General features: G+C 45.7%; 1 long non-coding RNA gene across 1 annotated transcript; it reads right to left on the bottom strand.

Moving 5' to 3' along the window:
- Window positions 1-398: 398 nt before the first annotated feature.
- Window positions 399-19550, bottom strand: LOC138767904 (uncharacterized). The gene is made up of 4 exons (XR_011358876.1): window positions 19398-19550; window positions 10357-10429; window positions 2570-2766; window positions 399-645 (listed from the first exon to the last, which is right to left on the bottom strand). It is a non-coding gene; the product is annotated as an uncharacterized lncRNA (long non-coding RNA).
- Window positions 19551-19801: the final 251 nt, after the last annotated feature.

Raw genomic sequence — 19801 nt, 5'->3', positions numbered from 1 at the left:
GCCACGTAATTGGTTATTTTTTTTTATCTCTATGCTAAGTTAATTGTAATGTTTAGTATGATTTCAAAATTAAATAATTTCTTAATTATAATTTCACTATTTAAAAACCTTATTTTGTTTTTGTTTTTTTTTTGTTTACACATTTTTTTTAGTTTCCTTAAAGGACTTGAATAAGCAATGGTTTGTTTGCCTCCATAAATGAAGCAATAGCATTGAGTAGTGTGATTGTTGCATAGGTAGTGCTTTATCAGGAGATAAGTCATGGTAACCGCTGGGCTTGGCTTCTGAGCTCACACCTTACTTCCTCATTCGACCCATGCTGTAACGGTTTGTCGTGGGTTAATAAAGGGTTAAATGCACACACAGTCACAATACAATGGTCTCAGTTCCAGGCCTGATAATACATCTCCCATGTTTTATCACAATTCTGTAATCTGTATTGTGTAGAGCTCCTGGCCTACAGCACTTTCTATGATTAGACAGCAATGCATACAGCATTTATGGACACTAAGTTCCTGGGACTGGCAATAGGAAGAAGTGGTTGGGAGCTGATACATTCTCCGTCCTCCAATGTTTCAGCATTTTGGTCATGTTGTCACCTCCGCCTGATGGTTATTAGCAGTAACAGAAGATCTTCTTCATTACCTATAATGTTTACAAGATCTATCAATGTCTATAATTCAACGTACTGTAAGCCCTTTGTTGGGAAATTTGGCAGTGTATGAAATCCCCACTAGGTGTCACTAGCACTCCTTTATTAGATAGATACAGTTTAAAAAAACTGCAACAATGTAATTACAGCTTTAGGCTAGGTTCACACTTAGTATGTTGGTTAGTATTTTGCATCAAAACCAACAGTGGATTGAAAACCCAGAAAGGCTATGTTCACACATGAAATTAAGAGGATGGCCACCATTATTATAAAACAACGGCCGTTGTCTTAAAATAACTGTAATTATTTGCCAGTGGTTGAATTTCAGCAGTGGGTAAACATAGCCTTTCTGTGTTTTGAACCCACCCCTGGTTTTGGTTGCAAAATACTGAGTAGTGTGACTGTGTGGGAACAGGTGAAATAAAGGGATAGGTCAGGTTGGCAGAATCATTTTACAAATCCTCCATTGGGGCATTCAGAGTTATGGTCTAATACAGGGTCATTGGGGTCGTAAGTTCTATTCATTAATGTGGTCTCGGCGCATTGTCATACTCTGATCAGGCCATTGGGACCCCCACTGATTGAACACATAGGGGAAGATGTATCAACGGGAAAATGCGTATTTTGTGTCTGAAATGGGCCTGATGCAAATATATTTATTCGCAAATGGCCGTTTTGCGAATAAATTATTTGCATTGGGCCCATTTCCGACCGGTACGCCAGGAGGGAGGGGAGGGGGTGTGGAATGGGCGGGGAGGGGATCGCGGACTCAAGGTCCGCTTCATTTATCAATCTTTGGTGTAGAAATAAGCAGGAAACCTACTACAGCTCTGAGCTGGCGTAGGTTTCCTGCCACGCGCACTGGTGCGCACAGGATTTATGTAGAGGCAGTCCGCCTCTACATAAATCTCAGTACTGTCGGAGCTGTGGGGGCAGAAATGCCGGACTTAATAAATGTCCCCCATACAGTCTAACTTATCTTAAAGGGGTATTGTTACTTAAATGAACTGAACATTGTACCTGTATCACCACAGTTTCATAGACAATGGATGTAGCTGAGTCTGTTCAGAACAAAGGATGTGAGGCCCTGTTCTGGAGATTGTTGGGGTCCCCTGTCGTTAGGGGATAAGCTAATTTACGTTAAATATGCTTTTAGGAAAAGGGGATACATTAAATGAAATGCCCCTTTAAATTTCCATTCCTGTGCCCGCATGTCTAGTAACATGAGACAAATTTGAAGCAGGTGAGGAAGGTAACATAGCACAATACAGCATAACTATTATAGGATTACAGAATTCCAGGAAAGAGAGCCGAGCCCGGTCTGACCTGGTGAGATGGGGACACCAGAGGCTGGGATGGTGCCGGGGCTGACAAACTGGGTGACTGCCATGGGAGTTGTCACCAGTCGTAACCTGGCACCCATATAACAGGACCTATCCAGTCATGTAGCATCCCTTATTATTAGGGGAATACCCCTTGGGGGGCTCTCTGTTGAGAATGGAAGCCCTGTCTAACCAGGAATCACCCCAAAAATGACCAGATGTGCCCCTGTATTGATTACAATGAACATAAATCATGCCATGAAGACCAGTTCCTTCAAACTGAATAAAAAAATGTGAATGTAGCAGAGCTAAATTTGTAATTTATTGGACTATTTTGTTCACATGATATAGTACATGCAGCAGAGCTAAATTTGTTATTTAGTTGAGCTGGATTTGTAGTACAGTTGCTCCCATCCTGCAATCTTAGATGATGGAGAACATTGATGTAGCAGCTAAACCTGCAGTCCTATGCAAAACATAGATAGCAGTGTAAGATATTTGAACTGGCAAACTCAGCTCTGCTACATCTGCCTGAGATCTCCATTGTCCTATGCTGTAATGCTGTAACGTCTTCTAAAATTAGCGCTAATCTCACCTGACTTGGGTGCCGCAGACTGTTCCTCCACACTTGCTTTGCTAATGGAACTTAATGTAAATGATATTCTGCAGTCTATAGAGGGAAGATGACACATGCCTAAGTGTTTGCTATCGATGGGTGATCGGTCGTGTAAAAATAGAAGTTATCACAGAAAACAATTGCTCGGCTGGTGGAGGATGCGGACGCAGATGATCCTAGGGATTTAGAACAAAAAAAGATGGCTTCAGTGTTGTTATAATGTACAAGACAATTATAATCATAGGGAAGATAAGTGGCTTGTGGCTTGGTTTCATAATGTTTAAAGTTAAAGGGGTAGTGCGGCACTAATCATTTATTCAAAAAATAACACACATTAAAAAGTTATACAACTTTGTAATGTGTGTTATGTATGTGAATGGCCCCCTTCCTTGTGTTTCGATCCACCCACGCTAGACCCGGAAGTGTTGGTGCATTATACTTACCGCATTTGTGTCGACCTCCGTCCGCCATCTTGTGACAATGACGTCGTCTTCGTGAGGCCGGCCAAACCACTCCATCCGTCAATCATGCGGGCCCCCCTATGCTGCGTCATCAGCTGCTCAGCTGCGTTTGGCTGAGCACAACTGTGCAATGTATAACTTTGCAATGTGTGTTATTTTCTGAGTAAATGTTTAGTGCCGCACTACCCCTTTAAACAGTGGCAGATTAATATAATGAGGCTCCTGGGGGGCCCATGAGGCATAAAGTACCCACATCTGATCTCCCTGTGGTGGGCCCTGAGTGATGTGCAGCAGCAGGGCCGGTAAGCACACTAAAAACAAAACTCACCTCCTACACACTACCTATGGCTGCAGGTTCTCTCTTCGTGTGTTACAGACGCTGCCTCCACCGGAAGTTCTGTACACCTGCCAGCAATCTTTTTACCCATGCTGCCTGTGCCTGAAGAGGGAACAGGATGAGAGTGCCGGGAGACCTGCAGCAACAGGGGAGCGTGTGGGAGGTGAGCTTAGTTGTTTTTCCTTTTACTTTTTCTACTTTAGAGGAGTTGCAAAGGGAACCATGAACTAAAGGGGGACTACACAGGGGACCATGAACTACACAGGGGACCATCTACTAAAGGGGGACTACACAGGGGACCATGAACTACACAGGGGACCATCTACTAAAGGGGGACTACACAGGGGACCATCTACTAAAGGGGGACTACACAAGGGACCATGAACTACACAGGGGACCATCTACTAAAGGGGAACTACACAGGGGGCCATCTATTAAAGAGGGGAAAACATAGGGGGCGCACTGAGGCGTGCAAGCTTATCGCTCTAGAGTAACGTGTCAGTCTTCAAGGGGTTAAAGGGCAATTTTCAACACTTACATTGGATTTCAACTTTTTGGATGGTGAAAGATGCAAACTTAAGATCCTTTTACAGATCTTTGGCCGCCAGCAGCCGCAAACATATCACTGTATCGTTCGTGTGGCCATTTAAATGTATTGCTATTGGCCACACATCCCCTTTTCACACAGGAATATGTGCTGCCAATAGCAATATTTATTGCCACAGTACAAAACATGCAATCAACCGAGGATTTGCGTTTTTCCGCTGCCACTTTTACACTGACCGATTATCAGACGAAGGAGTGTTTCTATCAACACGCCGTCCTGTAGAGGGAACCTGTTATCCCTGTTATCATGCTACCTGACCTATGACCCATCAAGAAGTTCCCAGTGTCTCCTACCCATCACAACAGCCTTCATTGATAGACCTCCCGCTGTTTGTGTGAAAGAAGAAGAGGTCTGTAAATCAAGGCCAGCGAGGAGCGGAGAAGCCACCAGGGACCGCCCTAATTACTCTTGGCTTATGCAGAATGAAACTGATTATAGGTTCCCTTTAAAGTTCCTTTTTTTCCAGACACATGAATAGTTTTTCTTTCAGAATGTGTTAGGAACTTACCTGCCAGGGCTCCTGCGGCGTCCTCATCGCTCCCGGCTTCTTCTGGCGGCACTAGGACCCAGCGCCGAGGCAGCCGGCCGAGCCAGGTGACGTCACGGAGACCCGACGGCGTCCCTGGTAACCAGGGACGCCGCGGCTCCGTGTCACTCATGCCGGCCGCCCAGCCTGTGCAGCTGAACGGCATCAGGCTCGGGCTGAGGGGCGGATTGCTCCGCCACTCGGTCTGTAGCAGGCCAGCTGCTAGGTATCTGGGATCAGGGGGTCGGACCAATGGTGTGCTGGTCCGGCCTCCTGACCCAGTATAAAGTGTAATCACTACCAGCTCTCCTTGCTGGTTATTAGTTGTTTCTGATCCCAGCTCCCCAGTTCCCTGTATTCTGCTCTTATCTCCTATATTGTCTTGCCTGGATTCTGATCTTTTGCCTGCCTCTGACTACCCGCTTCTTCCTGATTTTGCACTGCGTTGCTCGTTCGGTTTCTGACTTGGCTAGTTGACTATTCTGCATTGTGTTTGTCTGTCTGTCTGCGTTTTATGTTTGCACGTATTCAACATAGGGATTGTCTTCGTGGTTGGCCGCGACCGCCTAGGGTCGACCGAGGCAAGTAGGCAGGTGACAGTGGGAGGGGTCAGTTTCAGGGCCCACTGTCTAGTGTCTTGTTCTCACCAGCATATCGTGACAGAATAACCAGCCCAAAAAATATATTTATACATCTCCCGAGGGTTATCATGGATCCCATTAAGACACTGGTAGAGCAGATGCAGAACCTGAACACGTTAGTCCAAGGACTTGCGGAACGTGTCCAGGAACAGGAGGCTGCTCCCTGTCAAGTGACTATGACGACCCCTTCCCCGCCCGAACCACCTGTACAGCTCCCGGAAAAGTTTAAAGGGGATAGAAAGGATTTTCGGACGTTCAGGGAGGGATGTAAATTATTTTTTCGGTTACGTCCACGCTCCTCTGGGGACGAGAATCAAAAGGTGGGAATTATCATGTCCCTTCTGCAAGGACCACCACAGGAATGGGCATTATCCCTACCTCCCAACGTCATTGAGCTAAGTTCTGTTGATTATTTTTTCAGCTCTTGGCCTGCTATATGACGACCCAGACAGGACTGCAGTAGCCGAGCGCCAATTAACCTCACTACAACAGGGAAAGAGACCAGTGGAAGACTATTGTGCAGAGTTTCGCCAGTGGTGTATCCCATCCGGTTGGAATGACTCTACACTACGGTACCAATTCCGTGTAGGTCTCTCTGATCAATTAAAAGATTTATTAGTGGCTTATCCGCCTCCTGAGTCCTTAGAAGAGACCATGACATTAGCTATAAGGGTAGATAGGCACATGCGAGAGAGACGTAGAGAGAAATTGACCACTGGTCCTTGTAAGTCCTCATCCTCTGTCTTTTCTCCTCCTAAACCTACTCCTTCTCTGTCTTTGCCCCAAGAAGAACCCATGCAGATTGGAGCCACTGATGCAAGGACAAGGCGAGCCTATCGTTTGCAGCACAATCTGTGCCTATACTGTGGCAAAGCTGGACACCGTGTTCGGGAGTGTACCTCCAGGCCTGGATCGCCGCCGGAAAACTCCAGCGCCTGAATGACTATCGAGGGGGTCATTCAGGCGCACAGGTACCGCTCGATAGTAAGAATAAATTGATGGTGCCTATTACTCTTTCTTTAGGGGAAAGAAGTATTTCAGGATCGGCCCATATCGATTCCAGGGCATCTACTAATTTTATTAATTCTGGTTTTTGGTCCAGTCTGGGGGTATGTCCACTTCAGCTTAAGTGCCCGCTGAGTATTACTGGGGCGGATTTTACACCACTGGCGCAGGGTAAGGTGAGATATATCACCCCCCATCTTGAAGTAAAAGTAGGTTGTATCCATTCTGAGTTCCTTGATTTTTTGGTTATGGATAATTTGTCCTCGGATATTATTTTAGGGTTACCCTGGTTGACTCAGCATAACCCGGTGTTTGACTGGTCAAACAGGGAACTCATTCAATGGGGACCGGGATGTGCTTCCCATTGTATTTCTTTGCATCAAACGGAATGTTCTTTGTTGGAAGGGGAGATCCCCGAATTCTTATCTGATTTTGTTGATGTGTTTGACGAAAGATCAGTGGACGAATTACCTCTTCACCGTCCATACGATTGTGCCATTGATCTTATTCCTGAGTCTAGATATCCTAAAGGTCGGATGTTTAATTTATCTAGGACAGAAAGGGAGGCTATGCGTGAATATATCAAGGATAGTTTGCGCAAAGGTCACATTCGTCCTTCCTGCTCTCCACTAGGGGCAGGATTTTTCTTTGTTGGTAAAAAAGATGGCGGTCTACGTCCCTGCATTGATTATAGGGAATTAAATAAAATCACTATTAAAAACCAACATCCTCTTCCATTGATTCCGGATTTGTTTAATCAGATTGTGGGGGCTCAATGGTTTTCCAAGATTGATCTGCGTGGAGCCTATAATCTGATTAGGATAAAGGAAGGGGATGAGTGGAAGACCGCATTTAATACCCCTGAGGGACACTTCGAATACCTTGTGATGCCCTTTGGGCTATGCAATGCCCCTGCCGTGTTCCAACATTTTGTGAATGACGTATTTCGTGAGTACTTAGGTCGGTTCTTAGTGGTGTATTTGGACGACATACTGATTTACTCTCCTGATTGGTCTTCCCACATATATCATGTGCGTAAAGTTATGGAACTACTGAGACTAAACCATTTGTTCGCTAAGTTGTCGAAGTGCCAATTCGGTGTTCAGGAGATCTCATTTTTGGGATACAAAATCACCTCCAATTCTTTTGAAATGGATCCCCTTAAAGTAGCTGCAATTAAAAGGTGGGAGCGTCCCAACAGTCTCAAGGCGTTACAGAGATTTTTGGGATTCGCTAATTATTATAGGAAATTTATTCAGGGTTTCTCCGTAATTGCCAAACCTTTAACTGATATGACTAGAAAGGGAGCGGATTTGGTAAACTGGACTCCTGAAGCTGTACTGGTATTCGACAAACTTAAAGAGTATTTCGCGGTGGCTCCAGTATTGATTCAACCAGACTTCGAGCAACCCTTCATTGTTGAAGTAGATGCCTCAGAGGCGGGGGTGGGAGCTGTTCTCTCACAAGGTTCTCACACGCTCACCAATCTCAAACCCATAGCTTATATCTCTAGAAAGTTCTCTAGAGCGGAAATTAACTATGATATAGGCAACAGAGAACTTCTCGCCATAAAATGGGCCTTCGACGAATGGAGGCATTTTTTAGAAGGGGCCAAGCATAAGATTAAGGTATTGACTGATCACAAGAATATTGTCTATCTAGATAAAGCTAAACGTCTTACCCCTCGACAGGCCAGATGGGCACTTTTTTTCACCCGATTTGATTTTGAGGTAACTTTCAGACCTGGCTCCAAAAATGTAAAAGCTGACGCTTTATCACGTAGTTTTGAGATCAGTAATACTCCCATAGAGAACCCTGAAACAATTTTATCTCCTGGGGTAGTGGTAGCCATTTTACAGCCCGATCTTGCTGCTCAAGTGATAGACTCACAAGCCATGGCCCCTAGAAACACCCCAGAAAACAAACTCTTCGTTCCCCCTAATCTTCGTCTCAGAGTTCTTGAAGAGACTCACTGCTCTGTACTAGCAGGTCATCCAGGCATCGCTGGAACTAGATATCTTTTAGCTCGTCATTATTGGTGGCCATCTTGGGCCAGAGATACGAAATTGTTTGTGGATGCATGTGAGGTCTGTGCTAGGTCTAAGGTGTCTCGTAGGTTGCCGGAGGGACTTCTTCAACCTTTACCTGTACCTACCAAACCCTGGACCCACATATCTATGGATTTCATAACTGATCTACCAGTCTCCAAGGGTAAAACAGTGATTTGGGTGGTCATCGATAGATTCTCGAAAATGTGTCATCTAATTTCTCTTTGTAAACTCCCTACTGCTCGTAGTTTGGCTTCCCTATTTATTAATCATATTCTCCGCCTACATGGGGTTCCTGAAAATGTTGTTTCTGAGAGGGGGGTACAATTTGTATCTAAGTTCTGGAGAGAATTCTGTGGCCGTCTGGGTATATCCTTGTCTTTTTCCTCAGCGTTCCATCATCAGTCTAATGGGCAAACTGAGAGAGTAAACCAGTCATTAGAACAGTTTTTAAGATGTTTTGTTGCAGGTTCTCAGGACAAATGGAAGGAATATTTACCCTTAGCCGAGTTCGCACTAAATAATCGTGAAAATCAGTCTCTCAAAATGTCGCCGTTCTTTTGCAATTTTGGGTTTAATCCTAGGTACTCTTCGGTTCATGCTGCCGAGTCGATCAACCCATCCGCTGAAAAGACCTACAAAAGACTGTGCACAGTCTGGGCCCAGGCTCTGCAGAACCTGGTTAAAGCCCAAGAATGCTCTAAGAGACAATCTGATAAAAGACGTATATCTGGCCCAGAGTACAAGGTGGGGGATAAGGTATGGCTCTCGACCAGAAATTTGAAATTGAGAACGCCATCCGGTAAACTATCGCCAAAATTCATCGGTCCCTATGTAATTCTTAGGGTCATTAATCCTGTTTCTTTTAAGCTGCAATTGCCGAAGAGTATGAAAATCTATGATGTTTTCCACAAATCACTGTTAAAGAAATATGTTAATCCGGTGTTGCCGTCTATCCTCCCTGCTCCCTTGGTCATTCAAGGGGAGCTGAAGTACGAAGTGGAGAGAATTCTGGATTCCCGTTGGGTCCAGAATTCTTTGCAATACCTGGTTCATTGGAGGGGATTTGGTCCTGAAGAGCGCACTTGGGTCGCAAGTAGGGACATGCATGCGCCGTGTCTTGTTCGACAATTTCATTCATGCAATCCTCTCAAGCCGGGTCCTTTAAAGAAGGGTCCTGAGGCCCCTCATAAAGGGGGGGGGTAATGTTAGGAACTTACCTGCCAGGGCTCCTGCGGCGTCCTCATCGCTCCCGGCTTCTTCTGGCGGCGATAGGACCCAGCGCCAAGGCAGCCGGCCGAGCCGGGTGACGTCGCGGAGACCCGACGGCGTCCCTGGTAACCAGGGACGCCGCGGCTCCATGTCACTCATGCCGGCCGCCCAGCCTGTGCAGCTGAACGGCATCAGGCTCGGGCTGAGGGGCGGATTGCTCCGCCACTCGGTCTGTAGCAGGCCAGCTGCTAGGTATCTGGGATCAGGGGGTCGGACCAATGGTGTGCTGGTCCGGCCTCCTGACCCAGTATAAAGTGTAATCACTACCAGCTCTCCTTGCTGGTTATTAGTTGTTTCTGATCCCAGCTCCCCAGTTCACTGTATTCTGCTCTTATCTCCTATATTGTCTTGCCTGGATTCTGATCTTTTGCCTGCCTCTGACTACCCGCTTCTTCCTGATTTTGCACTGCGTTGCTCGTTCGGTTTCTGACTTGGCTAGTTGACTATTCTGCATTGTGTTTGTCTGTCTGTCTGCGTTTTATGTTTGCACGTATTCAGCATAGGGATTGTCTTCGTGGTTGTCCGCGACCGCCTAGGGTCGACCGAGGCAAGTAGGCAGGTGACAGTGGGAGGGGTCAGTTTCAGGGCCCACTGTCTAGTGTCTTGTTCTCACCAGCATATCGTGACAGAATGGTTCTTCATATACTTTTTATTGTAACTTTATGTAGCTTTGGAGCTCTTCATCAGGGAATGGAGCTTCAAATGCTATAAAAAGGAACTTGGATACAAATAACATAGTGGTAATACACCTGATGGATTTATTACATCACAGGAGGGTAAACTATTTCCTGTACAGCATTGTCATTGCACAAAAATGTTGTCAGTGACAATACAAAAACAATACAGCGTGTTATTACAGGAGAACCTACCTCTCACATGCACTGACCTGCACGCCCAGATGAGCACCCACATGCCGTAACAATAAGTAACAATGTCCCAAGGCTACAAAACAAGAGCAGACATGTTACAGAATGATATCTCTGATATAGCAATGCTGATTAATACAAAGGGAGAACGAATAATGTCTAATTATCGGATATGGGCTTGAACTAGACCCCATGGCAGTTGCTAAACTTTTATAAAAATGAATATATATATATATATATATATATATATATATATACTCACCGGCCACTTTATTAGGTACACCATGCTAGTAACCTTTTGCCTTCAGAACTGCCTCAATTCTTCGTGGCATAGATACAACAAGGTGCTGGAAGCTTCCTCAGAGATTTTGGTCCATATTGACATGATGGCATCACACAGTTGCCGCAGATTTGTCGGCTGCACATCCATGATGCGAATCTCCCGTTCCACCACATCCCACAGATGCTCTATTGGATTGAGATCTGGTGACTGTGGAGGCCATTTGAGTACAGTGAACTCATTGTCATGTTCAAGAAACCAGTCTGAGATGATTCTAGCTTTATGACATGGCGCATTATCCTGCTGAAAGTAGTCATCAGATGTTGGGTACATTGTGGTCATAAAGGGATGGACATGGTCAGCAACAATACTCAGGTAGGCTGTGGCGTTGCAACGATGCTCAATTGGTACCAAGGGGCCCAAAGAGTGCCAAGAAAATATTCCCCACACCATGACACCACCACCACCAGCCTGAACCGTTGATACAAGGCAGGATGGATCCATGCTTTCATGTTGTTGATGGCAAATTCTGACCCTACCATCCGAATGTCGCAGCAGAAATCAAGACTCATCAGACCAGGCAACGTTTTTCCAATCTTCTACTGTCCAATTTCAATGAGCTTGTGCAAATTGTAGTCTCAGTTTCCTGTTCTTAGCTGAAAGGAGTGGCACCCGGTGTGGTCTTCTGCTGCTGTAGCCCATCTGCCTCAAAGTTTGACGTACTGTGCATTCAGAGATGCTCTTCTGCCTACCTTGGTTGTAACGGTTGGCTATTTGAGTCACTGTTGCCTTTCTATCAGCTCGAACCAGTCTGCCCATTCTCCTCTGACCTCTGGCATCAACAAGGCATTCCCGCCCGCAGAACTGCCGCTCACTGGATGTTTTTTCTTTTTCGGACCATTCTCTGTAAACCCTACAGATGGTTGTGCGTGAAAATCCCAGTAGATCAGCAGTTTCTGAAATACTCAGACCAGCCCTTCTGGCACCAACAACCATGCCACGTTCAAAGGCACTCAAATCACCTTTCTTCCCCATACTGATGCTCGGTTTGAACTGCAGGAGATTGTCTTGACCATGTCTACATGCCGAAATGCACTGAGTTGCCGCCATGTGATTGGCTGATTAAGTGGTAACGTGCAGTTGGACAGGTGTACCTAATAAAGTGGCCGGTGAGTGTATATATATACACTACCGTTCAAAAGTTTGGGGTCACATTGAAATGTCCTTATTTTTGAAGGAAAAGCACTGTACTTTTCAATGAAGATAACTTTAAACTAGTCCTAACTTTAAACAAATACACTCTATACATTGCTAATGTGGTAAATGACTATTCTAGCTGCAAATGTCTGGTTTTTGGTGCAATATCTACATAGGTGTATAGAGGCCCATTTCCAGCAACTATCACTCCAGTGTTCTAATGGTACAATGTGTTTGCTCATTGGCTCAGAAGGCTAATTGATGATGAGAAAACCCTTGTGCAATCATGTTCACACATCTGAAAACAGTCTAGCTCGTTACAGAAGCTACAAAACTGACCTTCCTTTGAGCAGATTGTGTTTCTGGAGCATCACATTTGTGGGGTCAATTAAACGCTCAAAATGGCCAGAAAAAGAGAACTTTCATCTGAAACTCGACAGTCTATTCTTGTTCTTAGAAATGAAGGCTATTCCATGCGAGAAATTGCTAAGAAATTGAAGATTTCCTACAATGGTGTGTACTACTCCCTTCAGAGGACAGCACAAACAGGCTCTAACCAGAGTAGAAAAAGAAGTGGGAGGCCGTGTTGCACAAATAAGCAAGAAGATAAGCACATTAGAGTCTCTAGTTTGAGAAACAGACGCCTCACAGCAGGGCCGATTCTAGGCATTCTGCTGCCTGAGGCGAAACCTGAAATGGCGCCCCTTCTCCCACCAAGCTGATTGAAAACCATAAGTAAGGCATGTTAACTTAAAACCTGTCGCTTATAATAAATTCCCACACAATCCTGCTCCACCATAATTTGCCATTTTTAGGCACTACCTATCATCCTGGGTGAGGACAACATAGAAGAGGTTTCAAAGTTTCCAAGTTTTCAGTACTGTATACCTCCCCTCTCTGTAGTTGTTCATATGAAGGCAGTATACGGCACTTAGCAGGTCATATGATAGCAGTACACGGGCACATGGCAGGTTATCAGTATACATAGTAGTATACAGGCACACAGCTGGTGACATTTTGATGATAAAAATAAAAACTAACACACTCACCTATCCACACCTACAACACACACACACACCTGTATAACATACAGTGCACCCAATATACACATATCACACATGCACAATGTTGACATGACACACACATACACATTTACACTTGCCTTTCATGCAGAGCAGGGGTCAGGGGTCAGGTCTGTAGGGGAGGGAGATGTATTCTATACAGGGAGCTGCACTATATCTGCAGACAGCCCGTTCTCCCTTACCGTCCCGACATGTGCTGCTAACCCGGAAGCAGGAGCCAGGAGGCCTGTCAGAGGGGAGAGAGGAGAGAGGGGGAGGGGGTAATTCTTAAGGAGGAAGGTTACTTAAGGTGGACCAGGCACTGGGACACATCGGCCAGAAGTAGCATTTTCACAGTACACTTTGCTGCTGCTTGCTGGCATTAAAGCAACTGCAGGGGGGCCCTTGGGGATGGAGGCTCGGAGTAATTGCCCTGTTTGTCCCCCTTCCTTCCTTAACGCAGGCCCTGCTCATATGTCCTACCCCCTGCTGCGCTCTGTGTATCACTAGCTGTGCTGTGGCAGATGTCTGTATGTAACTGCTGCACTCACCTGCCGATCTCATGTGCAGTGGGGCTGAATTGCTGAGCTGTAATGGTCATGTGGATGAAGTTTGTCCTCGGGGAGACAGACGCTGTGTCCCACAAGCACAGGGGCGCTGTCTAAGTCCAAATTGGTTGACAATGTGCAGGTATGGCGCCCCTGTCAGGCAGCTAATGGGAACATATCTGTGCTTCTGGGACACAGTGTCTGTCTCCCCGAGGACAAACTTCATCCACACGACCATTACAGTTCAGCAGTGGAATTCAGCCCCACTGCACATGAGATCGGCAGGTTAGTGCAGCAGTTACATACAGACATCTGCCACAGCACAGCTATACACAGAGCGCAGCAGGGGGTAGGACATACGGGTGAGAGTGCTGCTGAGGGGTCCGAGGACGAGGGGGTCATGTGGGGCCACAAGTGATATTCACCCCAGCCGGACCTCCAATCCTCCCTGCTGATTACTGCTGCTTTTGGTGAGTGAGGATAAAGCATGGGCAGCGGAGGCTTTATAGATCGCTGCTAGAGCGGGGGATGGTTAGGAGTAAACTTAACTAAAATGACAACTAGGGGGAAGATTATGCCGCCCCCTTCAGGACTGCAGAATCTGCCGCCTGAGGCAGAATTCTCATTCCGCCTCATGGCAGAAGCGGGCCTGCTCACAGGTCCCCAACTGGCATCTTCATTAAATAGTACTCGCAAAACACCAGTGTCAACATTGAAGTGAACTACAGTGAAGAGGCGGCTGCGGGATTTTGGGCTTCAGGGCACAGTGGCAAAGAAAAAGCCATATCTGAGACTGGCCAATAAAAAAAAAAAAAAAGATTAAGATGGGCAAAAGAACACAGACATTGGACAGAGGAAGACTGGAAAAAAGTATTGTGGACGGATGAATCCAAGTTTGAGGTGTTTGGATCACAAAGAAGAACGTTTGTGAGACGCAGAACAAATGAAAAGATGCTGGAAGAATGCCTGACGCCATCTGTTAACCATGGTGGAGGTAATGTGATGGTCTGGGGTTGCTTTGGTGCTGGTAAGGTGGGAGATTTGTACAGGGTAAAAGGGATTCTGAATAAGGAAGGCTATCACTCAATTTTGCAACGCCATGCCATACCCAGTGGACAGCGCTTGATTGGAGCCAATTTCATCCTACAGCAGGACAATGACCCTAAACACACCTCCAAATTGTGCAAGAACTATTTACAGCAGAAGCAAGCAGCTGGTATTCTATCGGTAATGGAGTGGCCAGCGCAGTCACCAGATCACCACCCCATTGAGCTGTTGTGGGAGCAGCTTGACCGTATGGTACGCCAGAAGTGCCCATCCAACCAATCCAACTTGTGGGAGCTGCTTCTAGAAGCGTGGGGTGCAATTTCTCCAGCTTACCTCAACAGATTAATAGCTAGAATGCCAAAGGTGTGCAATGCTGTAATTACTGCAAAAGGAGGATTCTTTGACGAAAGCAAAGTGTGATGTAAAAACAATGTTATTTCAAATACAAATCATTATTTCTAACCTTGTCAATGGCTTGACTCTATTTTCTATTCATTTCACAATGTATGGTGGTGAATAAGTGTGACTTTTCATGGAAAACACTAAATTGTTGGGTGACCCCAAACTTTTGAACGGTAATATATATATATATATATATATATATATATATATATATATATATATATATATATAATTGTTCTCTTTTTGTGCATTCATCGTGTGTCCCCTTTTTGTTCTGAGGTTACACACTGTTTTATTTTAACCTCATAAATATATAACAGCTAGACCAGTAGGAGATGGAGTCACAGAACTAGTAGAAGATGGAGTCATAGAACTTGTAGAAAAAGTCATAGGACTGGTAGGAGATGGAGTCATAGGACAGGTAGGGGATGAAGTCATAGGACTGGTAGAAGAAGTCATAGGACAGGTAGGGGATGAAGTCATAGGACTGGTAGAAGAAGTCATAGGACTGGTAAGAGATGGAGTCATAGGACTGGTAGAAGAAGTCATAGGACTGGTAGGAGATGGAGTCATAGGACTGGCAGAAAATGGAGTCATAGGACTGGTAGAAGAAGTCATAGGACTGGTAGGAGATGGAGTCATAGGACAGGTAGGGGATAAAGTCATAGGACTGGTAGGAGATGGAGTCATAGGATTGGTAGGAGAAGTCATAGGACTGGTAGGAGATGGAGTCATAGGACTGGTATGAGATTAAATCATAGAACTGGTAGGAGATGGAGTCAAAGAATAGGTAGGGGATAGAGTCATAGGACTGGTAAGGGATGGTGTCATAAGACTGGTAGGAGATGAAGTCCTGGGACTGGTAGGAGATGGACAAAAAAACAGAAGGTGCAACAGCAACCGACAGGTGCAGGGGCTCACCGTATATACTCCTCCCAGCGTACACATGGTAAACACCTGCTCTGTAGATATTAAAAAGTGAGGCTCTTAGCAAACTATTTGATCAAACAGAGTGTACCATGTCGCCGCGTTAAGGCGTCCTCGGGACATGGTCCCTACTCTAGCATTTTCACACTAGCAATGGCCTCTCCTGGGCTGAATAAGCCTACAATTGGGCAGATAGAAGCCAAATGATCTCTTTTTATAGCACCTTTGGTACATGGGTGGAGTGAAAGCCAACAGGAGGTAGCCACACACCCACATTCAACAGAAAAAAAGAAAAGATTGGCAGCACAATTTCTTCTTTTTTTTTGGTGGGAGATGGAGTCACGGTACTGGTAGGAGATGGAGTTGTAGGACTGGTAGGAGATGGTGTCAGAGGACTGGTAGGAGATGGAGTCAGAGGACTGGTAGGAGATGGAGACACTGGACTGATAGGAGATAGAGTCATAGGACTGGTAGGAGATGGAGTCATAGAACTGGTAGGAGATGGAGTCACAGGACTGGTAGGAGATGGAGTCACAGGACTGGTAGGAGATGGAGTCATAGGACTGGTAGGAGATGGAGTCACGGGACTGGTAGGAGATAGAGTTGTAGGACTGGTAGGAGATGGTGTCAGAGGACTGGTAGGAGATGGAGTCAGAGGACTGGTAGGAGATGGAGACACTGGACTGATAGGAGATAGAGTCATAGGACTGGTAGGAGATGGAGTCATAGAACTGGTAGGAGATGGAGTCACAGGACTGGTAGGAGATGGAGTCACAGGACTGGTAGGAGATGGAGTCATAGGACTGGTAGGAGATGGAGTCACGGGACTGGTAGGAGATAGATTTACAGTGCTGGTAGGAGATGGAGTCACAGGACTGGTAGGAGATGGAGTCACGGGACTGGTAGGAGATGGAGTCACAGGACTGGTAGGAGATGGAGTCACTTAAATCAGTGGGTTTAGGTTAAAGAGTATCTACCTGGTGGTACATCCTCTTTAAAGAGTATCTACCATAAGGCACACTCTCTTTAAAATTACACACAAATCAAACGGCGCCAGTACGGGGAAGCCAGTGCCGTGGTCCTTTTTTCTGAACCGTGGCCCGGTTCCTGCCTACGGTGCCCTTCTATTTATTGATTCTAAGGGAGCTGCATCATGGAGGGGCGGGGGCTTCCTCCCACTGGGGGTAAGACGGCCCACCATCAGTGCTTCAACCCGGTAACCGGGCCGCAGTTCAAAAATGGGGCCGCGGCACTGGCTTCTCTGTGTTTGATTCATGAGTAATTTTAAAGAGAGTTTGCCTGATGGTACATCCTCTTTAAACTAATAGCATCACAGATCACCATCATTACAATATTTTAGATCATTCAACTCTTTTGTGAAACTGAATTAATAGCACGATAGACACTATATAGTCCACATTTCAAAAACAGCGCTACACCGGTGCACATTTTGAGGTGAATGAAGCTAAGTTGTAATTCCACATGCAACCTGAGGACAGGGGTGGTGCTGTTTTTGAATGATAAAAGGGGACAATGGTAAGTGCTATATATGTTTGGCAAGGTCAGGACCTTTATGAAAACCTTCCCGGATGCTTGATATACTTACAAGCCAAACATGGAGCCTGTGAGGCAGATTTATGGTGCTGTTTTATAGTAAGATTATCTGCATTGCCTATAGCAACCAATCACAGCTTAGCTTTCACTTCTCATATTGCTCTGGCACAATTGCCAACATTTGTAAATTTTTTGGCTTTGACCATGAGGGGTGTGGTCTATTGTGGGTGTGGTCTATTGTGGGTGTGGTTTGGCACTAGGGATTTTGCAGAATTTTTCCCTATATTGTCCACATTGTATGGAGCTTATGGTTAGGATAATACCAAGGGAGCATTACACACTCGAGTATCAGGCCCCAGCATATCACAGACCCCAGTATCAGGCATCCAGCTTATTACACAGCCCAGTATCAGGACCCCAGTATAAGGCCCCCGGTATATTACAGACCACAATATCATGCATCCAGCTTATTACACAGCCCAGTATCAGGACCCCAGCATATTAGACCCCAGTATCAGGCCCTCAGCATATTACAGACCCCAGTATCAGGTCCCCAGCATATTACAGACCCCAGTATCAACCCCCAATATATTAGAGAGCCCAATATTCGGCCTCTAGCATATGAAGCACACGAGTATCAGGCCTCCAGCATATTACACATCGCAGTATCAGACCCACAGCATATTACACATCCCAGTATCAGGCATCAAGCAAATTACAGACCCCAGTGTTAGTCCCCAGCATATTACACATCCAGTATCAGGACCCTAGTATATCATAGATTCCAGTATCAGGCCCTTAGCATATTACACACCCCAGTATCAGGTCCCAGCATATTATACACCCCAGTATCAGGCCCCCAGCATATTACACACACCAGTATCAGACACCTAGCAAATTACAGACCCCAGTATCAGGTCCCCAGCATATTATAGACCCCAGTATCAGGCCCCCAGTATATTTTACACCCCATTATCAGGTGGGATATCAGGTGCATATTGCACACCTCAGTATCAGACCTCCAGCATATTACAGACCCCAGTATCAGACCCCCAGCATATTACAGACCTCAGTATCAGGTCTCAGCATATTATAGACCCCTGTATCAGCCCCCAGCATATTACAGATCCAAGTGCTGGGATCTTAGCATATTAGACACCTCAGTATCAGGCCCCTAGCATATTACATATCCCAGTATGAGGCCCCAGCATGATACCGACCCCAGTATCAGGCCCCAGCATATTAAAGACCGCAGTATCAGGCCCCCAGCATATTACAGACCCCAGTATCAGGTCTCAGCATATTATAGACCCCAGTATCAGCCCCCAGCATATTACAGATCCAAGTATTGTGATCTTAGCATATTACACACCTCAGTATCAGGCCCCTAGCATATTACATATCCCAGTATCAGGCCCCAGCATGATACCAACCCCAGTATCAGGCCCCAGCATATTAAAGACCGCAGTATCAGGCCCCCAGCATATTACAGACCCCAGTATCAGGCCCCAACCATATTACAGATCCCTGTATTAGCTGCTTGCAATGACATATGGAATGGAGAGAGGCAAAAATAAGGCTGAAGTCTGCTTGCTGCGAGTGATATTCAGTTATGGGGGCATGGAGGCTTAGAAGGATGAGGGGGGAGAAAATGAGAGGCTGAGAAGAAGAATGGAGGAGGACATAGAGGATAAGGATGAGATTGAAAGGAGGACATGGAGGCTGCACAGAAGGATAAGAAAGGAAGATTTGGAAGTTGAGGAGGAGGAAGGAGGGCATGGAAGCTGAGGAGGAGGATAAAAAGGAGGAACGGAAAAGGATGAGAAGGGTAAGAAGGCTGGAGCAGAATAATGAGGCTCACAGTGCCTGTGCCTGTTTTCCTCCACAGGATTCTTGGTCCCGCCCTTTCTGTGAAGCAGCATGGGTGGCTATTAAAGGGGAAGTCCAAGCAAAATAATTTTAATATATGTTATTGCCCAACAAAAGTTAGGAAAACTACTAATAGACACTTATTATAGGGAAACTCACCTATATTGCATTTTCTCTGCACTTACTACAGCATGGCTTGTTCAGGTCTCTTTGGTGATGGTGGTGAAGTTGGTGATGTCACATCACATAAACTGCCGACACCTGCGGCAGCGGTGGAACAGACGGGAGCAGCAGGAATCCGCAGTTTATGATTTGACATCACCAACTGTTGGCAACTATGGTCTGAGTTGTGATTGGTTGCCATGGGAGCTGTATTTGGTTGCTATGGGCAGTTTATACCCATTGATTTATGTGGGCCTGAATTTCTATAATAATCTTGATTTATATTAGATCTGTATAGATGAAAGAACTGGTTAATTGGTCAGCATGTGAATACAGGAGACGATCAATGAGAAATGATAATACTCCAGGTTATCATTGATCTTTATTGATTGTGCTGTTGT

This window comes from Dendropsophus ebraccatus, chromosome 11 (assembly GCF_027789765.1).
Source record: "Dendropsophus ebraccatus isolate aDenEbr1 chromosome 11, aDenEbr1.pat, whole genome shotgun sequence".
Classification (NCBI taxonomy): Eukaryota; Metazoa; Chordata; class Amphibia; order Anura; family Hylidae; genus Dendropsophus; species Dendropsophus ebraccatus.
Note: the sequence above shows the minus strand (reverse complement) of the source record. Positions and strands in the feature narration are given on the sequence as shown.